This window comes from Microplitis mediator, chromosome 5 (assembly GCF_029852145.1).
Source record: "Microplitis mediator isolate UGA2020A chromosome 5, iyMicMedi2.1, whole genome shotgun sequence".
Taxonomy (NCBI): Eukaryota; Metazoa; Arthropoda; class Insecta; order Hymenoptera; family Braconidae; genus Microplitis; species Microplitis mediator.
In genome coordinates this window covers 7,870,866-7,896,295 of record NC_079973.1, presented here as the reverse complement: position 1 = coordinate 7,896,295, position 25,430 = coordinate 7,870,866, and the positions used below count along the sequence as shown (strand labels likewise).

General features: G+C 32.0%; 1 protein-coding gene across 2 annotated transcripts in view; it reads left to right on the top strand.

Annotated features, from left to right (window-relative positions):
- Window positions 1-25,430, top strand: part of LOC130667806 (hormone receptor 4-like) — a 71,551-nt gene that overhangs the window by 13,543 nt on the left and 32,578 nt on the right. The gene's annotated exons all lie outside the window — the stretch shown is intronic.

The following is a 25,430-nucleotide window of genomic DNA, read 5'->3' as shown; positions in this document are numbered from 1 at the left end:
TCTCGGGAAAAAATTTTTTCATGAAAATTTATGCTGAAAATGGCCTGATAAAATTTCATAAAAATTCATGAAATTTTATGAAAATTGATAAAATTCTACAGTCAGTATTTATTTTTTGAAAAAAATATTAGATCACGAAAAAAAAAATTGCAACTAGATGTCACATATTGATCTAATGGATAAGGGCATTACTGAGACAGACTAATTATATTTTTCATTGAAGAAAAAATCCCGGTGACTGATGGGCTCAAACCTACATCCTCTCGATGTGAAATCCTTGCTTGACCCCACTCTTGACATCGATGACATTGTGAAGTTCTTCTCTCGGTTACGTAGTTATTCCATTTTACTTTAGTATTACATAGAAGTTGGGCTTTTTGGTTTAAATGTTTTAGGTGGGTGTCAGCTATCACTGCTACCATAAATAATGGATATTTGGTACCTATCATCAGATTAACCTGAGTGGCTTCGAATCCAGTTGCATTGAGTTCAGCCAGTATGTCTTCGGGTTTAGTTTCCTTATGTAGTCCTTTGATGACTAGGGTTTTCTTTTTCTACTTTTTAAGTGTGTACGCTGTGAAAAATTCCCAACAATTTTTACTATGGGTGCATAGTAACACCGGACTATAAAAAAACTGATGCTAAATTTACAAGTGTCCCACAGTAAACGTATGCGCATAGGCCACAATCGTGTAGCCTGCGCAAACGTTTACTATATGGAACACTTGTAAATTTTGAATCAGTTTTTTTATAGTTCGGTGTTACTACGCACCATAGTAAAATTTATTGGGAATTTTTCACAGTGTATGTGTGAAATTTAACACCTGTGGCTTTGAGATGTTCGATTAGCTTAGTATAATCATCCTGACTTGTTGTGAAGATTTCAGATTGATATTGATGATATTTAATATAAAATTATTGTTCGACTAGGCATTTAATCATTTCTATTATTTTTGAGTCACTGTTAACTTTACCATGAATAACAATTGGTGATAGTTTTCGCACTTTTTTTGTGCAGAATTTGGTGTGTTTGTGGTTTGTTGTGAAACTGGTGGTGTCTGTTGAGTATCATTGCCTGTTTCCATATCGTCATCATCACCGAGAAGTACGTATCTGTTTGATAGAGGAATACTATTATCTTGTCTTTGATTATTCATTTTAGTTAGTTTGGTTTTTTCTCCAATGGTTTTTACTTCATTACCACTACGTTTTCTTTTAGTGTTTTGAGCTATTGCGGTACTGAGATTTAATGCCGGAGGCATTGAAAGCCCTGTGAGTTTTCATTTACTCTCTGTTTCACTAATTCTGTATATTTGTTTAAATTAGGGTTCTATCTATTCAAATTATTATTAATAATTTAATATATAATTTTTGCAGTTTAATTAATATTATTATCTGCGTCAAGTCATGTGCGTGATCGCGTATGAATAAATAGTATATTTATCGAGATATGGAGTTTTAACCACTCACACAAAATTTTTAAAATTTTATAAGATTTTATATAATTTTGGGGAAACTGATAATTTCATAATGAAGTATATAACAAATCATGACCCGGAAAATAATATTTTTATGAAAATTCATAAAATTTTATGAAATTTCATAAAATTTTGTCAAATTCACTAAACATAAAAATAAGTTAAATGAGTATTAATTTTTACTGAATAATATTAATTACTGAAGTGCATGTGCTGGTCGTTGATAATTTGAAAATTTTATGAAAATAATAGTCTTTAATTATTTTAATGTTAAGACGATAATATGAATCAAATACTGATCTTTGTATTTTATCTTTACTACTTGTATTGTTATCCAAAATCGGAATTTTGTTAATTATAGAAGTATACTAACACTGCAATACTATTAAAAAGTTAATATCGGATTACATTTTACTAATTTTAAGACATGTAAAAGTACTGTTCAGCTAATTATTTCTAAATTTGAATATTGTTTAAAAAAATTTAATTTAACGTAAATGAATTGGAACCAAATATTATTCTTAAATAAGTTAATTTTTTTTTAAAAAGAAATTTATCTTGTTTCGGACTTTTCAAATTAAAGGGACTATAAGCATGCGTGCACATGCGCAAAAGGCGTGAGAGTCTTTCTCATCGCAAGGAATGATACTAAACCGTTTCACGAGAGTGCTTAAGGGTTAACAGACTTTTCGTGTTAAAATTAACTAATAAACATAAGCACATAACCTTAACCAACTCAAGTATACCGATCTAACCTTAGTACAACTTATATCACTGAATAAAATAACATATATCACAGATTCAAAACGATTCATGTTCATCCGCTTTTAAAAAACGATGTCGATTAAGTCGATTCAAAAGTATTTAAAACGATTAAAATTTTTTTTTTAAAAAAGCTACAGTGCTTTGCTTGGTTATATAGTAATGAAGATTCGCACGGAAGTGTTTAGCTAAACAACACAAATTATGTGTTAATTTTCGAATAACACAAAAAAAGGTGTTACATTCTAGATTTTCCAATCATTTAACATAAAAAATACGTTAAAGTAAAATAACACAAACGGTTTGTGTTGAATTAACAGATTTCTGTGTTGAAAATCAGCACAAAAAATTTAACCAAATTATTTTTTAACACAAATACACAAAATTTCTAACTGTGTGGAAATGATCACCATAATATATAGGGTTTATTCCCATATGCACTTAGGAACCGTTACAATCTGGTTATGGAATTCGTTCGTAATCCTATGAGTATGGTAATCATTACAACAGTCCTATTACCATGCAATATGGGAACTTTTCCCAGAAAGTATGGGCCTCCATCTCATAATTCCAAGTAATTATTACCATAACGGCACGGGATGATATTTCATAAATGTACTAGGAATGGTTACTTTAAATTTCTCTCCGTGTAGGTAATTGTCACTAGATATTAGATAATGTAGTTTCTTGAAATACAATTGAATACATACATGGTCAATGTAGCAATTAAAATTTTTTAATGTAACTTTTGATTTTATTACATATTTGAATTCTAAAATTATCAGATAAAATGCGTATGTCAATTATCGTTAAGGATGAAGGAAGCCTATTTTGCGGGAGTCACCGTAACAGCTAGTAGGTCAGCAGTGAAAGTGCCCAGAAGCAGCAGCAGCATGATTGCAGCTGCAAAACATCTAACGAGAAGAGGGGGTAACTCCGAACATTCTCGTACTTCCTGGTATATCATAACCAGCTTTATGATTACATATAATATCTAACAGTCAAGTCACTAGAATCTTAAAGATATCATTTGATTAATATTTTTATTCAGTTTATTATGATTTTCGTTTTTTCATTCAAATATACATCTATTTATATATATATGTATATATCTTTGACGTTTTCTTTATTGTTCTTTTTATCATCAATGACTCTTCTTCACCTTCGTCCTTTTATTTTTTTTTTATTTTCTTCCGTGAGTCCGGAGTAAGGACGGGCATTGACCTCGACGGCGTCATATTGCACCGAAATACATTGCACGCGTCGCTACGGATGTATCGTCTCTTCACAAAATACTGTTGACTAGAATAGGATAAAACTATGAAGGGCGTGAATATTATGAATTAAATAGATAATACAACAATTTTAAAAATAAAATCATTGTAATTTAAACTTGATAGTAAATTTATAAAACTTCTAAGTAGAATATAATTAATACGTCAATAATGTTTCCTTAATGAAAATCAATTAAAAAAAAATTAATCCTATTTTCTTCTTTATCGATAAGGAAACAATCGAATCAAAATTCGGCATAACAATACCAATAGTGATTGGACTTTATCGTACTGGAGTTGCCAAAAAGAGTTCAACAACCTCTAGATGCACTCCAAGACGCTTCTTCTTTCCCCTACCGCTATTACATCTCCCTCCATTTTCTCTCCGACAAACCGATCGATAACGCCTGACCGTGAAAATGCGGGAAATGTGCAGCAGCGCTCCTACGCTCTCATTGGATATCAACTTTGATAAATATATATATAATATATATATAAACATATACGTGAATATGTGTGTGTGTGTATGTGTATATATGTATAGATTATCTATAAAGGTTTTATACAATCTAACTTTAATTATATACTCCCTGTATAAACTTTAGCATTCCCCTCAAATAATAAACCGATAATATTTGATAAAAAAATATCATTGAAAGAGCAATGTCGGTGATAGGAAGGTCTTGGTTATTTTTTGTACTTGTTATAGATGTAGAATTATCGTGATGGTGCCATCTTTTGTGCGCCATAGTGGCTTATCGTCTAGGCTAGGCTCTGAACCCAGAGCACACAGAGAGATCCAGCTCCATCTGATGGAGTGAAATAGCGTGTGTAAGTGTGTGTGTGTGTGTGGATGAGTATATATAAATATGTATGTGCATATCACTATGTGGCAACATATTTGAAACTATCGTTGTATTAGTGTAGAGTAGACGGGTTGTTGACCTCTGATTTGCTTTCCTTTGCCAACTACACATATTCCGATCTATACAAAATACGTGTCATTATAATTTTTCTCCTCTATTATAATCTATTTTGTTCTTAGTGCCCTCATTCTCAACATCTATATATATTATATATTAGGGTGCTTTAAAAAAACCGACTTTTTTTTTTTTCGCTGACATCTAAATATCATTGTATACATCGAAAAAAAAAATTCCACCAAAGTTTGAGCTCTTAATATTAATTTTAAGTATACTACCTTTATCATTTAAAATTTTTCCCATTTAAAAAGTATGTAAATCGAATATTTTTTTTTTTAAATTGCTATAACTCAGCCGAATTTTAACGTAGCGTTTTAAAACCAGTTTTTCTTTTGTAGAGAATTTGTTGCTTTTTGAAAGTGTATAAGACGATTTTGCTCTAACTCGATCCATGCCAATTGTATCAGCTCCAAAAGTCAGTTTTTTCACTTTTTTCATATACTTTTGTTAATAGCGAGAAAACGGCTTATTTTACGAAAAATATGCAGAGTTCTAATCTTTTAGAAAATTTTGTCATCTACAAAATTGCTCATTACACTTATATTGCTAAAGTGCACTGTTTATAAGATACAAGCAGTTGAACATTTTATGTTTGTAAAAATCTGCAAACCACCTACCCCTGCGGGTCAGCCCCAAAACATTATTACTTGTAAATTTTTGAGCTCTCCAAACGCAAAAGACTGATACACCGACAAAACACACACTTCTCTGAAAAAAAATAATTTTTGTCCGACGATATCTTTGGAACGAATAAACTGATTCAAGCGTTTATGATGGCAATCGAAAAATCCCATCAATACTTAAAACTGATTACATTTTGAGGCGAATCGGGCAAGTGGTTTATGAGTTATACGCAAAAAATCTAAAAAAATCTGTCTATCGGTTGACCCTGTGGGCTAGCCCCAAAACTTCTCGCTGTTTTCGAGCTCCGTGAGCTCAAAAACATTGTAGTGGATACATTTTCGAGCTCTTCGAGAAATCAATAAAAAACTAAAAAAAAAAAAATTTTTTTTTCGTAATTCGCCAATATTTTCGAGTCAACTTGATCAAATAATCTGAAATTTTTAAGAAAGTTGATGGCCAACAAGCTTTTTCGATTACCGCCTTCAACATCCAAATCGGTTTATTAGTTCAAAAGTTTCAAAGAGATTACACACACACACACTTAAAGACACTCGGACATCATTCTGAAAATAGTCAGAATAGCTTCCTAGGACCTCAAAACGTCGACATTTGATGAAAACTCGATTTATGAAAATCGGACCGAAACCAATAACTTTCTTTCTTTGAAAATTCGCAATTTACATAGAAGAAAGTTAAAAATTTGTACTGTATTAAGCTTACTAAAACTTTTTTTTTTCTATGTTAGTTAAAATGGAAATAGAAAGTTGCGATAAGTGAACTCTAAATATTAATGTTTAGAGCTTTTCTTTTAGTAGGCATCTCATTTCACCTCCCTGCAACTATTTCATAGGGGGTTTCGAGAACAAAAAAATAGTTGTTTTTTTTCAGGGACACTCACTCAAAAGTTTGAGTGGAATAAAAGAAGATGCCTGTTAAAATTTGAGCTCTTATTATTGATATTAAGTACTCTCTGATTGCAATTTTCTTTTTTCCAATTAAATAACACAAGGAAATTTTTTGAAAAAATTTTGAGGAATAGCTACTCTGAGAGATTTTAATTTAATATCAAAAATATTAAATTTTTAACTTTAACTATTTGAAATAGTAGTAAAATTTTTTAGTGGTAATAATAATTAGTTTTGCTATTGAAAAGGATAACAGTAACAATTGATGGTAGTAACGATTACTATCAAAGATGCTAATTGTAACTATTAAAGATTATAATTGTTACAATCGAAGATGGTAACTGATACCGTTCAAGGTTGGAAAAATTCTGAAACGAAAAATAAGATAAATTTAAATCCTTTATTTATATTAATAATATGTATATGTGTGTGTGTGTGTGTGAACGCGCGTGTATATGTTTTTGTGCGTAGGTGTGTCCGTGTGTATATGTATGTGTGTATGCGCGCGTGTGTGTGTGAAATTAATCACATACACAGTTAAAAAAAGTTGAAAATTACATGTAGACAAGCTTCAGACGGTAACACCAATTTATAAATTATTTATTAGTTTTGATAGTAATTATTATTTGGGCTGATGGTAACTATTACCATCAGGTTGTTAGAATTAAGATGTTGATAATAGTAATAAGCAGATGAGAGAAGAAAAATTATAATTTCTCACTATCATAAATAATTGTACCCGGGAAAAAAAATTTATGTATAATTATATAAAATTTTATATAAATGCTTAGATAAAATTAGGTATAAGTTTTTGTTTGATCTAATTTTATATAGTCATATAAAATTTTATATAATTATATATAACTTCATAAAGTTGTATAGACACCAACTATCATGAAAAAAAAAATCCCGCCGACTCATGGGCTCGATCCCAGGATCTTAGGAATCCAAGTCTGATTTGTTAACTACTGCGCTGAATCACGCACGAACGGAGAAGTTAATTGCATTTATTTGGATACCAATGAACTTTAGAAAATCGAAGACATCAATAAATGATTGTTTATGTTATCTGTATTGTATTCAATTATATTATTGCTTATAGGGTAAAGAGACCATTAGCGGTATACCCACTAATAGCAGGACGATAATCACTTCTTTTGGTAAATTAAAAAAAATGAGATTAAAATTTTTTAAACTTAACTATAATTTTTAAAATTTTATATCTCAGTTATGTATAACTTTTCATTGTTAAAACTTTAAAATTTTTTAGCTGTCATCCCGCTTTTGGTCTTGTTAGTCTATTTCCAAGAATTTAAAAATGTTTGTAATATAAGATTTATGAATGCGGTTAATTAAAAAATTTTATAGACTATAAAATTTTACAAATGATTGAGAAATCAGTTTTTCCGGCTAATCTTACATTATTTGGTCGTATCTAAATTATTTCACAAAATATCATGATTCACAAACTCGCACAGATTGATTTTCACTCAGAAATTGCCATTAGTTAAATTAAATTATATATATATATAAATATATGATTATATAAATTTATATATAACCAAATTAGAAAGATTTACATAATTTTACAAAATTATATATAATTTTTTTTTTCCTGGGATACAAATTAACAAAATATATAAAAAAAAGTTCGATCAGTCATTATTGGGGTTGAAATGAAAGCAATAATGACGTCAATGTGTACATTGAAAATTAAATAATACTTATAAACATTTTTAATTAATTATGTATTTTATAAATTTTTAATGGAAAAACTAAGAAAACTTTTATATAATTACGTGTTGATGAAGACAATCCACTTTTATTTTATGAATATAAAATGCACAATAAAAGCAATAGTCTAGTAAAATGTTTTTTTACGTAAACTTAAATGATTTTAAAAATGATAAGAATAAATATATAAATCAATCAACAAAAAAATAATAATCAGTATAACTACATAAAATAATAATTATATTGTATGACCAAAAAAAGGGCTAAGTATATAAAGTATGTACACAAACGACATGAAACTACAGTGGGGTTAGTTCGCGGGGTCACTGACCTGGGGCGTCAAGAGTGTCAGAAAAAAGGTATAAGAGGGAATAGAACACCAGGGTGGGGAATGAGATGAGAGCCGAGAGGGTACAACGAGAAACACCGAGTGAGAAGGGATGTGCAGTTGCATCGACCGGCTCAGCTGTGCACAACCCTTTCCACTTTTCTCCTATGTTCCTTGACTATCGCTTCCTCTCTACTTCGTCTACCCCCTTCTGCCCCTTTTGCAGCCGTGCCCGGACCTCGCGCAACCACCAAATCGACGCGTCGTTTTCAAAGGAGACTACGGTACTGTGAACGTGACCCTCAAAACGACAACGCGTCGTCTATTGTCAACATTTGATAATAACCTTTGGATCTTGTCATCTCAATAAATTAACTATACATTAGGGTGTCCGTTATTTCCAAAATTAGATTTTTTTACGTGGCCATGATATAAATCATTTATTTGTGATCCAAAAATAATAAAAAAAAAAATAAAAAAGTTTAATTTAATGCCGTTTAACCCTTCCTAAGGGTTCCCCAGTGCTGGGCCAAGTAGGGCCCCGTCGTTCGACTCTGGCAGCTCCTGCATGGGAACTTATCGAATTTCCGAATATTTGCAATTTTTTTAGTAGGAACTTATAAAAGCTGAAAATATTGAATGCATTCATTATGAGAGTATATAATATATGAGAGAACAGTTAGAAGAGTAACGTTGTATATGGTATTTTATAGTATAGGAATAGTTTCCATAATGATATGGGAATAGTTCCCGTAACATTATGGGAATGGTTTCTATATTGGTATAGGAACTATTCCCATCTTATTATGGGAATGGTTCCCATAATAGTATGGGTACAATTCCTATACCACTATGGGAACTATTCCATAGTGCATAGCAAAAGTTTCCATAATTTTCTTTCCGTTTATATATACTACTTTTGTTTAATATATGTATAGTAGGGTGTCCGTTATTTTCCAAATTAGAATTTTTTACTTGGCCATGATATAAATCACTTATTTGTGATCCAAAAATAATAAAAAAAAATAAAAAAAGTTTATTCTAACGCCGTTTAATCCTTCTTAAGCATAATGATACCTTCCCATTTTAGTACAATGAGAAAAATTTTATTACTCGCTTAAAAATAAGTGTACAGCAATGACTAATACATATTTTTGTAGGAAATTAACCGCTCTTCAAAAAAGCTGTCTCATGTTTTTTTCGTGAATCCAACCATTTGAAATATATTGAAGATTATTGGTCCAAAAAATTGGCGTTTTTGGTTGAAATTTTATTACTCTCTAACGAATGGACATAAAATTAACCATTATGAATTTTCTTGTAACAGAAATTTATCGCTCTTTAAAAAAGATTTTTTTCCTAGGTTTCTTACACTTTTTCCGTAAGTCCAAGCGTTTAAGTGATAACGAAGCTCAAAGTTGATAGATTTAAAAATAATGCTTTTCTCTGTACTTTTCGCTGTACTCGGATATCACGCCGGTAGATTTCCGGTGGTGAAAACCCGTTACAAGGTATAGAATTTGAATCAAAAAACATTATTTTTTAAATCTATCAGCGTTTATAAATTCCCACTACGAAAATTGCAAATATTCGAAAATTCGATAAGTTCCCATGCAGGTGCTGCCAGAGTTGAACGACGGGATCCTACTTGGCCCAGCACTGAGGAACCTAGCTTTGGCAAACCTATATTGGCCCATGCTTGGCTCAAGATTGGGTACTCAGTCCTGGCCGTTACAATGATTACCCGAGCTTGGGCCAAGACTGGGTAACCTAGCCTTGGTCATTCGATGGCAACCCAGGCTTGAGCCAGGACTGGGTAACCTAGCCTTGGCCATGCAATGACAAGCCAGACTAGGGCCAAGACTAGGTAACCTAGCCTTGGCCGTCACAATGATTACTTGAGCTTGGGCCAAGACTGGATGCCCCTACCATGGCTGTCCAATGGCAACCCAGACTTGGGCCAAGGTAGGATTACCCAAGTTTGGCTATACCTATGGTTTAATAAGTAGATCATATAAATATATCAGTTCAACATTAGTAAGTTCGTCTAGTAGCTACCGTTCGGACCCAGCAATCAGAAGGACGGCAGTTCGCGCCCAGAGCCCAGCAGAATTTTCACCGAGTTTTTTTCACATCATTTACCTCCCTTGGATAATTTAAACGTTAATATCATGAACTCTACGAGGTTAATAATAATAAATTTTTTTTTGTAATTAAATTTATTCGTTTCCTCGCAGCCTAGGCCAGATCTGGTAATCAAGCACGGGCCAAGTCTGGCAACCAGGCTTGGCCCGAGATTATCATTTCAGACTTTTACCAAAACTGGGCCAAGACTGGCTTACAAGCCTGACCCAAGGTTCTACAAAGTTGGGCCAAGCCTGGGCCCATTGTACTTTCCTCTCTGGGTTATAGTTTTCACCCTAATTCATAAAAATCGAGTTTTCATTAGATGTCAAAGTTTAAATGTCTTAGGATGCTATTTTGGCAGTTTTAGAGAGATTCCTGTGTATGTGTGTGTGTTAACTCTCTAACTTTTTAACTATCTAACCGATTAGGGTGGTTCTTGCGGCAATTGATAGTTTGTAAGTCATTGACTTTCCGGTGAATTTCAGATCGTATGATCCAACAGACTCCGAAACAATTACGAAACACGAAGAAAAAAAATTTATTTTTAGCTTTTTCGAAATTTTTTCAAAACAACGAGATTAATTGATTCCAAACTCTTATTAGCTCTAGAACTTAATAAAACACACAGAAAGAAAGGAATCCTTGGGTCAAGAAGAAAGTCGTTTCCAAAAATAAATTCTTAAATTAATATATCCTGTTTCTTTGTGTGAAAACATTTTATCTTGGTCAAAATTTTTTTTTTCAAATTGATATATACAAGGCATTTCAATGAAGAAATTCAATCTTGATTCAAATGTATACATTTTTGCTTTAAATGTTTTTAGTTTCTTCGAATAAGAAAACAACTTAGTTGGCTTGAGAAAATCAAGCTCTTGGTTTCAGAAAATACCAACCTAGCGAGGAAAGTACGACAAGTCCAGGTTTGGTCCAACTGTGTAGAATCCAGGGCCACGCTGGTAAGCCAGTCTTGGCCCGGCGTCAGTAGAAGTCTAAAATGATAATCTTGGGCCAAGCCTGGTTGTCAGACCTGGCCCATACTTGGTTGCCGGACCTGGCCCAGACATCGACGAAACAAATAAATTTAATTTGAAAAAAATTGTATGATTATTAACCTAATGGAGTTCATAATCATTAACGTTTAAACTATTTAAGTGAGGTAAATGATGTTAAAAAAACTCGGTGAAAATTCTGCTGTATTCTGGGAGCAAACTGCCGTCCTTTGATTGCTGGGTCTTAACGGTAGCTACTGAACGAACCTACTAATGTTGAACTGATATATTTATATGATCTACTTATTCATTGTACTATATACACTAGGTTTTATGAAATATAAAAAGTAATTTAATCAACGTTTTCGATTTAGAAAAAAAAATATAATTTCGTACTATTTTTATTATAATTACATAATTTTTTAAAACAAAACTGATAAAATTGAATTGATTATTTATCAAGAACCCATCAGTTGAATCGTCTTGCTTTATACTACCATTATAGACCAGTTAGTTCTAGTCCAAAGATGGGTATCTACAGGAATGGTCAAGGCTAGGTTACCCATCCTTGAGCTAATTTTGGCACGCCGTTGAATGGCCAAAGCTAGATCTGCCAGTCTTGGCCCAAGGTTGGCTAATCACAGGAATGGCCAAGGTTGAGTACCCAGTTATGGCCCAAGAATGGGCCAGGCAAGGCCCCTCTGTCGAACTATGGGGAGACTGCATGAGTACCTTTCATTCAGTGCAAGAATAATTTCAATCGGTGATTTGTTCAAAAAGCAGCTCTAAAACTCAATAAAACGCATTGAATGCCGCCTTAACTATCAAAATCGAATCATTTTTTCAAGAAATATGTTGTTTTCGAAAAAATTTCAAAAAAGAGTTTTTATCTAATGAATTAAAAATTGTTGAACTGATTGATTCCAAATATTTTTTAGCGTTAAAAACTGAAGAACTGAGTCAAATGCCGCCTCAAACTTAAAAAATCGGTTGATTAGTTCGTACACGGAAAAAAGAAAACTGGAATAATTACAGAATAAAATGTAAAAACAAGCCCGTCATATTGAAAATTACATAAGTTACAATGTATTCTGTAATTTTTCAATTTTATCCAGTAAAATATTAGTTGCAAATTAAGCAGTAATATTTACAATTTGAAAATGTAAATCGAACACAATAAAATGTAAAATAATCTTGCTCACAGAAAGTTCTTTTCTTTAAAAACCATTTATTCCTTTTTAAAACTGTAAAAATTACCGTTTAGCAGTTATGTAAAAATTAAAGTACCAAATAAGAAAATTTGTTGAGTCGTTCAATAAGATTTACAGTGTGGGCAATCAATTATGAACTTTAACCCTTATAAGGGTCAGGTGACAAATTTGTCACTCGCTCAATGAGCCTGGCATTGCCATTTTTACATTTTAACGTCTTTCTCATAATTATGGAAATGATTAAATTTGGAAAAATTACAACACCTCAATTGAACATTTTAGAAAATGTTAATGTACCATAAATAAAAAAAATAAATTTTTTAGTTGAATAAAAGAATACTTTAATGGCTAAGAAATTGAAAAGCGGCGCTATAATACGCCACCCGGTGCGAGTGAGTAACCGGTAAATGACCGAATTATCATGTTGCCAAGTTGTACTTGGTTATATTCTCACATAATATATAGATATAGGAACAAATAAATATAATTGGTGCTGTTGGAAATTTTTCAGAATTTTCTCTGAAAAACTCAGTTCTAAAGTTCTCACCAGGAGTGTGTAGCTAGCATGGTAAGTAAACAAATTCATTCTGTGTAAATAATTGTTAATAAAAAAAAACAAACAATTTCTATTAATCATAAAATAATTGATAATACTTATTTTTTTAAATAAATATAAATTTGTTTTATGTCGGTCGATCAATGAGTTGATAACTCTCTTGAAAAGACGAGTGAAATTTGAAGATTAAAAATACCAAATACGTAAATTTCATATTAGAAAATAAAATTGATTAAGTGATTCTCATTTTAAATAAGTATTGAATATATTACTATAAATTATGATATAAGTTAATGTTAACATTATTGTCATCATAGTTTTTATTGTCAATTAAAGTAATAATGTTATAACAAATAAATAATTCAAATAATTCATTTGTTTTCCCCAAAAAAGTTTCATTTACAAGAAATAATAATAATAATTATTGTAATTATTGTGATTTTAAATAAATAAATATTTGTTTAAAATTTGAATCTCAATAAGTACAATTATTGTTTTCATTAACATTTAATATAGGATAGACTTGGCAACACCGCACTCGGCTCAACTCGGCGGCGTAGCGCTCACCACGCGAGTGACGAAGGATGGAAAAGTGATGCGAGTGACGAAGGGTTGATGTAAAAAATAGAATTATTACATCTCACACTGTAATTTTTAAAATTTCTATATTAAGTATCATCTATGCCTTAGCAATCACGAACTTTTATTATTTAGAGTGTAAAAATAGTAAAACTACACTTTAAAATATCGTTAATAAATTACAGAAAATCAAAAATTTATTTTTATAATTATTGCAGTATTAAGACCATTCATTAATGATTGAAAATAGAAAATTTGTATTTCAATTCCGCGAAATCACTTGCATTTGAATTTGTAAGTTTTACAATTAATGTGATGAAATTTTAGATCATACCACGGCAATCAGCTGAATGTATGAAAATACTAATATTACCCCAGCGAGGAAAGTACGACGGGCCCAAGATTTGCACAAGTATGAAGAACCTTGGGCCAAGCTCGTAAGCCATCCTTGGCCCAGCCTTGGTAGAAGTCTGGAATGATAAGACAGGGCCAGTCCTGGTTGCTAGACCAGGCGCATACATCGACGAAACGAATAAATTTAATTTAAAAAAAAATTTAATATTATTAACCTCGTAGAGTTCATGATTATTAACGTTTAAATTATCTAAGGGAGGTAAATGATGTGAAAAAAACTCGGTGAAAATTTTGCTGGGCTCTGGGCGCGAACTGCCATCCTTCTGATTGCTGGATCCGAACGGTAGCTACTGGGCGAACCTACTAATGTTGAACTGATACATTTATATGATCTACTTATTAACCCTTCGTTACTCGCACTATACGGCGATTCCCCGCACAACACTACTCAACCTAATAGAGTTGGCGTGAATACGAGTAAGACACTAGAGAAAGCGCGTGTAACGGAAGGTTAAACCATAGGTATAGCCAAACTTGGATAATCCTACCTTCGTCCAAGTCTGGGTTGCCATTGGATGGCCAAGGCAGGGGCACTCAGTCTTGGCTCAAGCTCGGGTAATCATTGTAACGGCCAAGGCTAGGTTACCCAGTCCTGGCTCAAGCCTGGGTTGCCATCGAATGACCAAGGCTAGGTTAACCAGTCTTGGCCCAAGCTCGGGTAATCATTGTAACAGTCAAGGCTAGGTTGCCCGGTTCTGGCCTTAAGGCCGGGTTGCCATTGAATGGCCAAGGCTAATCATTGTAACGACCAGGACTAAGTACCCAATCTTGAGCCAAGCATGGGCCAATATAGGTGTGCCAAAGCTAGTCCCTCAGTGCTGGGCCAAGTAGGGCCCCGTCGTTCAACTCATCTGGCAGCTCCTGCATGGGTTCAAACGAATTTGGTTTCACTGAAGAGGAAATTTTTCAAACTCTTAGGGAGTTTGATGTCAGTACCTTATTTTTTATAGTGTATAATCATAGCTGGTTTCCAGTGAATATTCACTAATTCGAAGTGAACTCCACTGATTCATTCTTAGAGAGCGACTGAGTTATCGAGAATTGGAAAAAAAATCCTAACTTTCCCATGTATTTTAAACCGGAAAACTTCAAAATCATATGTGAAGTACCTAAGATTCAAATTAAAGGCTGAAACTTGCAGGGAATATTTTTTTCAATGTCTACAGCAAGATTTTGAATTAGGAGTAAAAAAAAAATAGTCGTTCCAAATGAACCACCCTAATATATATACATACATACATACACTTTTTAACGAGTTGAATTTTTGGAACCTACTCGACCAATTAAGATAGGCCATGACAAAATTCCTTGAAAAATTTACCATAAGGACAAAGACAATTGTTAGATTTCAGACAAATCTACTTAATAAGTGTTTGATGATGCGACAAAATGTACTGCACACAAAAAATAGACAAGCGTCAGAGTGGCAGGAGGAATATTAGAGGGTGAAAGAGTTAGTACAAGAGGGGAGAGTTTCTGTTTATTGAACCCGGAGCAGTATCGAGCCACTACCCCTGATACTCGGACACGTTAAACTCTTTTTATTCATTAGTTCATATACATACATATAGTATAACCAGAGAATTCTAGCGTCCCGGACCTGCCACAAGACGTTCCACTGTGCGCAGAGTCAAGGAGTATTTACAATTTTAACGCATGCGCAATTGTCACCCTTTATAAACGTCATTGCTTCCCTCCCTCTTGTACATGTGACGATTTTAAGCGGTGGGGATGAGAGAGGATAAATACAAATGTAGTGGGGCTCTACGATGCGTGAATGGTCATAGTAAGAGGCGGTGCAATGAGGTGCATTTTCAGGTGGGAGAATTTCTCCCACTTTTGGATTTTGTCATCTATTAAATCTCTTCTCCTATTTTAAGTTTCTCTAGTTTTTTTTTAATTTTCTTATAACGAAATGATACACTACCCTTATTCTTTCCCATGTCACAAATAATTTTTTATTTAATTCACCCAAAAAAAAAAAAAATTTCGATATCTTCAATGAAATTTTTAAAAAATTGAAAGAAAAAGTCATATAATTTTTTAATAATTTAATAGTAAAAACAGTATTTTTAAAATAACTTGTTTTTTTCCTGTTTCCTTATGAATAATCATACATTTGTTTAACTTTCAAACATTAAAAATAATTGCAAGTAACAAGACTGCATTAAGTAATAAGTGTCGGTATACAACGCGATGACAACGCTAACTATACGACCTTCCTCTATGAAAAAGATAAATCTGAAATAGCAACGACCCGAATATGGGTCAACGTGCATTGTAGCACGACCCTCTTCACGCAACTTTACTTTAACCGTAAACGTTTGTGTCGAAAAATAATTACATATTCTACCTAATACTTCTTTTTAACTTCCTTCTATGAAAATAGAAAATTTTCAAACAACGACAAGTTATTGGTTTCGGTCCGATTTTCGGAAATCGAGTTTTCATCAGATGTCGACGTTTCGAGATCCTAGAAAGCTATTCTGGCTATTTTTAGATGGACGTCCGCGCACGCGCATGTGTGTGTAAGTAAACGCATTTTTTTCGTCCAATATCTTCGAAACGAATCAACCGATTTGAACGTTCATCGTCGTAATCGAAAGAAATCATCAATACTAATAACGTTAAGTAGAATTTAGAATCGATCGGCCGAGTAGTTTCTGAATTATTTGGAAAAGAAAAATCCTAAAAATTTTTTTTTAGAATTTCGTTGCATAACTCGTACACCGTTCAACCGATTTGCATCAAAATTAAATCAACCCGGTTTAAAAAGAATACTTGATTTAGACTTGGTTAACCAAGTCGAAATTTATAGCCGTTTTTCACATGAAAAACTAAACTTTTTTTACGGAGATATGAAATACATTGAGTTTTCACCTTTGTTTGGACTTAACTGGCTTACTTAGACACGATTTAAGACGAAAAAACCTAAATCAAGTCGAAATTGATTTGATTTAAACTTATTCGACGCGCATTATAAGGCGAAGAAGTCAAAACTAAGGTGAAACGTGAAAAACTAATTTTACATTAAAAAATACTGCTTATTTTTGACTTTGTTAAGCAAGTCAAAAGTAAGATGAATGACTGTCGTGCTTGAAGTGAAGACGAATAAGTTCAAACTGAGATGAAAAAAGCTCTAAAAGTTAACAAAATTTCAATCTAAGTCGAAAAAGTCGAAATTTGATCGGAAAATCGTCGGCAACCGATAACTTAGAAAGAAAATAAATTGAAACGAGTCTGAATCAAGGATTATTTTTGACCCGAGAAAGTTGTCTCAAAAAATCCTTTCAACCACCGCAAAGTACATGCAAATCGGTCGATTTGTTCCAAAGATATCGTCCAACAAAAAAAAATTTTTTTTAGCGAAATGTATGTTTTCTTGTTCAAGGGTTTTTTAAACTCGAAGAGCGTAAAAATTTACAAATAATAACGTTTTCGAGCTCTCTGAGCTAAAAAACAGCGAGAAGTTTGGGGGTTAGCCCACAGGGTCAATCGTTTTTCAGATTTTCTTACATACATGCATCTTTGACTTTTTACATTTTTTTTTTTTGTAGTAAATAAAATTACTTAACTTAGGCATTATTAAATATTAAATTAAAGCAATAGTACAAAGTTAATTCAAACAATATTTAGGGTAGGTCGGGCGAAAGCACTGCGCTTGTATATTCAGTAGAGGACAGTGCTAGAGAACGAAGATAGAGAAAGAGAGAGAAGAGAGAAAAAAGCATTTAATTGGTGAGGGGAAAAAAGACAAGAATGGGGAATAGAGAAACCAAGAGCGAGAAAGAGTGGGAGGATAGAAGGGCAACGGAAGGCGGGAGTGCCAAGTGAGCTTGCAGCGTTCTTCAACCTTTGCCCTAGAATGCCCCGCTCTTATTTATATATGTGTATATATAGTTACATATGCACCGTTTATTCTAGTTACTATTATACTCCCTCTATATACCTTTTACTCTCATGTTTAAATTCCAATGTATCATAAAAGACAAGGAACAATTAAAAAATGTATTGCATACAAGTCTTTTTATTACCACGATAAATCCTTGACTCGTTGCACTAACACGTTGAATTGCATCATTTGTCCTTGATTATATAACTAAAATATATTTTTTTAAATAATGAATAATTATATTATTTTTTTTTTTAATTCTATAGTACATATGAGGTATTATAAATATTATATTTATGCTTATAAATAATACTCTGTTCTAAGCGAAATTTTTCTGCACAACAAATATTTATTTTTATAATATATGTATATACATACTATAATAGCAGTATAGTATTATGTAGAAGAGGATTGGTCGGTCGGTGGGGTGAGGCAGTGAAGCGTGCCTAGGCGCTCTGTGACGACTGACCTAGTTACTCTGCGGAGGTAATGACCGATACTGCACCAAACCCTCCTGGAACATTCAGTGCTCCGCCTCTCTTACTCTATGCCTTTGTTATATTACCCTTCCTTTTCCTTCCTTCTCGTCGCGTGATCAACAAGGTGAAGAAGCAATAGTATACTTCTCATTTTTTTTTCACTTTTTCTTTTTAACTTCAAATTACATCTTTCAACGTAGTACATAAATTTTTAAATTAAATTATAGATTATGTCATTAAATTAAAATAGAAAATTTTTTAAAAATAATAATAATTATTATGATACTATTGACGAAATAAATGTAAAATGCATTAGAATATGAGTAGACTGTGCTGTGGAAATTGCCAAGATCTGGGTCAAGTGATGTTTAGAATCCTTGAATCTGGGCGAGTGAAAAAAAAATGATCTGAGATATAAACATATATATGTATATATATATTGTAAATAAAATCTTGAAGAAGTCACAAATGCATATGACCTCGATGATTCATATCTTATTATTAAATAGTTTATAATATATAAAATATATTTATTTTTCATACTAAATAATTATTTTAACTAAACATTAATATATATAACGAAATTGACGGTTTGTTGAAGCTGAGAATAGTGACGTTAAGTATCTCACAGTCCTCACACGTTGCACTTGCAATTTTATTTTGTAGGTCAGAGTCAAGTTTCTTCTATTGCGTCGCCCTGTTGGCTCTTATTAACACTCACTAATGTATCTAATACATTTTTAACATACAAATATACATGTTTATTGTTTCTCTATTTATGTACGGATATGCATACGCAAATGCCTGAATGAAAACAAAAATGTTAATTTGCAGACGCGATGGTGAAACAAATATAATAAGCGGTTGATTGTCAGTCATTCTTGATAACAAACTAGGCCGACAAAAACTACTCGATAGCTTCTATTATAACTGGGCGAAAAAATAGGCCTTGAAAGATTAAATAAAGAGCTTTGACTTGACTCTATAAATATATCTATATATGTATCTATGAAATGTCTGTATAAACATGTTTTTGTAATTTTTTATTTTTTACAAAAAGCTTTCGGAAATATTAAAATAATTATCGAATAACAAAATCTTGACTTATTAAAAATCTATAATTTCACTCCTTTTAGGAACTTTAGAAATTTTATTAAAATACTTTTTTTATTTTTTAGAATTAAAAAAAAAAATAAATAATAAATAAAAGGATAGATATCAGATAATATTATATTCAGAAAATATTTTCCTTCTTCGTTATTTAATAAATAAAATTATAATATTGTCAATATTAAAGAGAATTTATTAAAAAAAATACTTATACAATATATCAACACCACTATATAATTTATAGTAATTTTTAAAACAAAATGTCAACCACGCGACCTGTTACTAGTGCAATTACTTTAGCATATTATAAATACTCAGAAATACATATATATTTGTATTCATATATATGTGTTAACCACTCTTTAAACTACTACTTATAAACATCGAGTTATGTATATAGCTGTCTCACAGGTCGATGTATTCTCGGTTGTTTATTTAGGCCACTCGTGGAGAATCGACGGTGAATATATATATATGTATATATGTTTATATATATATATATATATATATATATATATATATATATATATATATATCATATACTCTAAACACCTAATCTTCTCAAGGACTCGTGACTCCTTGAATTTAAACTTGCAGCAATATATAGCTAAAAAATAAATGATCGAGCTGGATATAATATACATTGTATTATATGTATCTCTGGTGTCACGAACGTGACTTTGTATCATGAACTCTTTTTCAATCTCCGATGCAACCATGTTACGTCGCCTACGCTTTCCGCGTTTCAACAAAAGACATTTACAATATTTTCAATTATTTATAAACTTCTTTACAACCGTCCACTCAAAATACATCATTACTCATTAATTAATAATTAAGAAAAAAAATTTAATTAATTAATTCAATATATATATATATTTAGTTTTTCAATGATTTATTGTATGCTTACGCACAATGAAATGTATTATAAGTGTTGAATAAAAAGAGGAGGAAAGGAAAGGGGACTGGGGTTGCAGGGGATATTTTTACTGATGATTATGCAACTAGTGAAACTATCCAGATTGCGTTGGCCTGCGTGTAAGTGTAAGTTTATTGCCAAAGTTTTCGAGCCCAATGACCGCATATAACCCTGTCCCTAACATAATCAACGATATATAGCATTTATAGCTCTGCGCATGTGTGCATGTGGCAATCGCACACATTTAAAGAATGCACATAAACACAAACAGCGCGCGATACACACGTATTGTAATATAACACGATTATAACCAAGCAAAATTTTCAATATTTTACCTTTAGTATTTAATAAGTATCACCATATTTACGTTGGCTCATATGAAAGTAGGTGAGAAAGTAGGCACGAAGGCAAATTAAAAGAATCGCAAACTACTGACTTCTGACTAAGCGATAATTGTTAAAGAAAATAGAATGAAAAGGGAAATAAAAACAAAAAAAAAAAAATTTTTAATTTTATGACAAACGTTAAATAATTATTTAATTGGGTTATGTACGAGGAAATGACCTATGCGTTTATATTTTAGTCCTACGTACACTAATGTGTGTATCATACGATCATTTGTCCCATTCTAAATCTATTACTGTCATCTTTTTCGTAAAGTAAAGACTTGAGGAAGGCGGAAATGCACAACTAAAATAGAGCGATCGTATTACCCAGGGTCTCAGCCAATTTCCCATCTGGTTCGTGAGCTTCGTGTCCAGGAAATAACTCACAACCGCCAGTGAAAGTCAGTTGGTTTTATTATATATATATATATATATACATGTATTATAAATAAGACGCCTAAAGTGTTAATTAAACTATGATCATAATTATTACGTAATTATTAATAAATAACACAAAAATAATTTATTTTAATTTTAAAATAATTTTTTATTAACAAGTTTATAAACAAATATATTTTTATTTTGCTTGGATGATAAGTGATGACAATAATAATAAAATATAATTTAATGTGTATAAGTACTGACGATGTCGACAGGCAGGCATCTATTTAAAGTGTATATCGCTGTCTAGTATGTAGTTTTCTAGATGTCTAGTTTCTATATAGTGAGTTGTCGAGGGCGAGGGCGAGGGTGAGGGCGCGTCATAGAATATAGTGGGGACTCCTGGCTCGCCGATTAGCAGCCTCGCTAGGGGGTTTATAGATAGCAACTCATGGCCTAGAAACCATTATGCGGCCGCTTCGTGTTTTTGACCCTTTGCCTAGCTACCGCTTCTGGGCCATTGCAACTCGACGAATGCACACACACACACACACACGCGCGCACGCACACACATATGCATATATATATATATATGTATATGATATTTAACGATTAGGCTAAAGCTACGTTCACAACTAAATTATAAATATTTCGTACAGCTCAAACTTCTAATGATAATAATGTATATACATATATATTAGGGTGTTTCAACAACAAAACAATTTTTTTTTGTATCATTTAGATATAAAAATACGTCAGTGGAAAATTAGAGCTCTTAATATATTAACATTGAGAAGTTCCACATCGCACTTTTCATTTTTACATAAGAATAACATGGAAAAAAATTGTTTTTGGGTCTTCTGATTTTTAGAACTAGCTAACGATGCGTCGTAGGAAAAATATGCGCCACAATTGTAGGTAAACGTTATTCCCAGAGAGGAAAGGACGACGGACCTAGGCTTGGTTCAACTATGTAGAACTCTGGACCAAGCTTGTAAGCCAGCCTTGTTCCGGCCTTGGTAGAAGTCTGGAATGATGACACCGTGCCAAGCCTGGTCGCTTCCCCTGACCCATGTTTGCTTGCCAGACCAGGCCCATACATCGACGAAACGAATAAATTTAATTTAAAAAAAAATTTAATATTATTAACCTCGTAGAGTTCATGATCATTAACGTTTAAATTATCTAAGGGAGGTAAATGATGTGAAAAAAACTAGGTGAAAATTTTGCTGGGCTCTGGGCGCGAACTGCCGTTCTTCTGATTGCTGGGTATGAACGGTAGCTACTGGACGAACCTACTAATGTTGAACTGAAGCTTTTATATGATCTCCTTAGTCATTTTACTACAACCACTCAGTTTTATGAAATATAAAGAGCAATTTAATTAATGTTTTATATTGAAAAAAAAAAATGAAAATAATAATTTCAATGTAACAGCATTATTAAAAATAACATTTATTATAAAAATTCATGAGTTATTTCTAAATTAAATTAATTTTTATAAGTAAAATTTTAAATTTTATACATGGGGCATTCCACACCAAATCGACCACTTTTGAACCCGACCCTTTTAGATTTGACTGAAAATTTTATCTCTTTTTCTACCCCATCAAAACCGTGTCTCATAATTTTTTCAAATTTTTTCAACCAACCAAAAAAAAGTTATAAATTTTTGAAAAAAATGGCTTTTTAAATTTTAAATAGCTTTAACTTTTTCAAAATTCGACTGATTCGGACGTTTTTTTTTCAAAATTTTTATTTTTGAATGTACTTTTCGAAAAAAAAAAAAAATACAAAAAAATTATTGCCATTTTAACAAAAAATTATTGGTCCATTTTTGGGAAAATGTTGGGAATTAAAAAAAAATTATGAGACACTCATTGTTTTATGGTTAAAAGAATTTTCTTTTGAATTTCCAGCATTTTTCCAAATATGGACCAAACGAAAACTTTTTTTTTTCATTTTCTTCGTTTTTGAATGCAGTTTTCCGAAAAAAAAATACACAAAAATTATTCAGGACGTCCTTCTAACTTTAAACTTGATTTTTCTAACAAAATTCAAATTGTTTCGATGATTACCATTTAAATTTGTTGTTTTTATTTTTTTTTTCTAAATTTAAAAGTTCTCTCAGCACTCTCAAAAATTTTTAGCATGGTGTTATGAGAAATAAGGATAGTTATAAAAAATTTTTATTTTCAATTGGAAAAAAAATATAAATCGAAAAAACATCACTGAAAAAATTTGAGGATTTGCAGAAAATGTCAAAGTTTTATATAATAAAAAAAAATCAAAAATCAAAAATGGTAAACATCGAAAAATTTTTGATTTTTTCTAAAAATCTGGAGTAAAACCGTACTGCAGGTTTTCCCAAAAATCTGGGGCAAAACCATGTATTTGGGGCATTCCAAGTCAAATCGGACGGTTTCAAAAATTGTTGTTTTCGATTTTATTAATTTTTTGGTATTTTTAGTACCCCTCAAAAGAGGCTTCCTGGTAAATTTTGAGATTTTTTTGATCAATGGTTGAAAAAAATATATCTGTATATATATATAAATTGTCGACGAGAAATCGAGAGTTTAATACTGTACGTAAACCAAGTGTCAGTGAAAGTGGCTTGACGTAAAGGTTGAAAACTTGTCTGACTACTCTGTTCATGTACCGTTTAATTCTCAGGACACCCAACCAACCGTTAGTCATTTTGCACTTCCGTTACAGATGTTATTGATATATTTTCATTTTACAATTGACATTGAATTATTTTAATAATTATATAATCATTCAATTAGTTTATAAAAAATTATAATACTACACTGTAAAAATTTGGAGTGAATCCGGAGGAAATTTTTAATCTACCCGGAAAGAAATTTTTCGCGGATACCACTAGACTGTATGGATGTTACGACCATACTGTATGGTAGCAAAGATTTTTTCATCCGTTTAAAAATTGTATGTGTAGATGATTTGACGATACGGGAATGGTATTAACATTCACAATAGTTATGGCGGATGCGTCAGGCCCATACTGCTTGGTGGTATCCATAATGCTTTTGGCAGATATGCTTGGATCCAAATTTTGGCGCGATCAAAACTATAGATATAGCCGAACTTGGATAATCCTACCTTGGCCCAAGTCTCGGTTGCCATTAAATGCTCAACGCAGAGGAACCTAGTCTTGGCTTAGACTCGGGTAATCATTGGGCCAGCCAAGGCTAGGTTACCCAGTCCTGGCCCAAGCCTGATGGGTTGCCATTGAATGGCCAAGGCTAGGTTACCCAGTCTTGGCCCAAGCCCGGGTAATCATTGTTACGACCAGGACTAAGTACCCAATCTTGAGCCAAGCATGGGCCAATATAGGTGTGCCAAAGCTAGGTTCCCCAGTGCTGCGCCAAGTAGGGCCCCATCGTTCAACTCATCTGGCAGCTCCTGCATGGGTTCAAACGAATTTGGTTTCACTGAAGAGGAAATTTGTCAAACTCTTAGGGAGTTTGATGTCAGTAGGGCCCTGTCATTCAACTTTGGCAGCTCGTGCATGGGATATGGAGAGTTTATATCCACACACACACACACACACACACACACACGACATAGACATATAGGCACGCGCGCGTACACGGACAATTAGACATCATTCTGAAAATGGTCGTAATAGCTTTCTAGGATGTCAAAACGTTGACATTTGATGAAAACTCGGTTCTTGAAAATTGGGGTAAATACAATACGTTCCCGAATTTTTGAAAATTTACTATTTCTTTAGAGGAAAATTAAAAAATTAATAAAATAGTAAAAAATTTAATTAAAAAATAACAATTAATTTTAGTGTTTTATGATTATTATTGACTAAAGCAACTTTATTGTGTGATAATATTATTAAAAAGAAAAATAAAATGCCGGTGGCGAGAAGCCAACAGAAACTTTCTCTTCTCATCAGTGTCTCTCAACCTCATTTCCTGTTTTATCCCTTACCTAATCCAATGATCGACCTTAATCTATCTGATCATTCGTATAAAGCGTCGTAGTATTTCCACTGTATGTTTAAACTATTAATAAAAAATTAATAATTTCAACAGAACTAAAAGTTTTAGTGAAAGTTAAAGTATGATAATTCATTATTTTATTCTCCTAAATTATTTATTATAATTAACGAATTCGATTATTATTATTATTATTATTATTATTATTATTATTATTATTATGATTATTATTATTATTGTTATTATTATTATTATTATTATTATTATTATTATTATTATTATTATTATTATTATTATTATTATTATTATTATTATTATTATTATTATT